This window comes from Nestor notabilis, unplaced genomic scaffold (genome assembly GCF_000696875.1).
Source record: "Nestor notabilis isolate BGI_N333 unplaced genomic scaffold, ASM69687v1 scaffold31599, whole genome shotgun sequence".
Classification (NCBI taxonomy): domain Eukaryota; kingdom Metazoa; phylum Chordata; class Aves; order Psittaciformes; family Psittacidae; genus Nestor; species Nestor notabilis.
Genome location: NW_009942876.1, coordinates 16,882 through 17,395, shown reverse-complemented (window position 1 = coordinate 17,395; position 514 = coordinate 16,882).

Here is a 514-nt window from a genome sequence, read left to right as displayed (position 1 = left end):
GGGGTAGGAGGGAGGAGGGGGCCCGGACCCTGCCAGGGCCGTGTCTCTGCCCCATCAGCTGAAGCGCGGTGGGTCTGGAGAGTGCCCTTGTGCGCTGGGTGTCTTGTCAGGCGGCCGTGTTCCAGGCGAGGAGACAGGCTGGATGCTCCGGCTACCTGATGTGTATGGCACAGCACATGTTTCCGAACCGGGAAGCCACCACTTGGTTAAAAGTGTGCCTGGATTAGTTTGTTGGCTGCAAACACTCCGCTGCTTACACACATGAGGTTTGACATTGTACCTGTACCATAGTCAGTGCTCAGGAAGGCTGATGCGTGTGTAGGAGGGAGAAAGAGAAAGCTTCTGTGCACACGTCAGTACTGTGACAAAAAGGTGAGGAGTGACAAAGAGACTCTGGATAAACACCAATAAAAAGCAATTGTGAGGTGCTGGCTGTGCTCAGCTGTGTCACACGATAAGCCAGGCAAGTTAAGGTCAGTCTTTGGGGTTGAGCGCTGCTCTCCTGTGGTGTAGC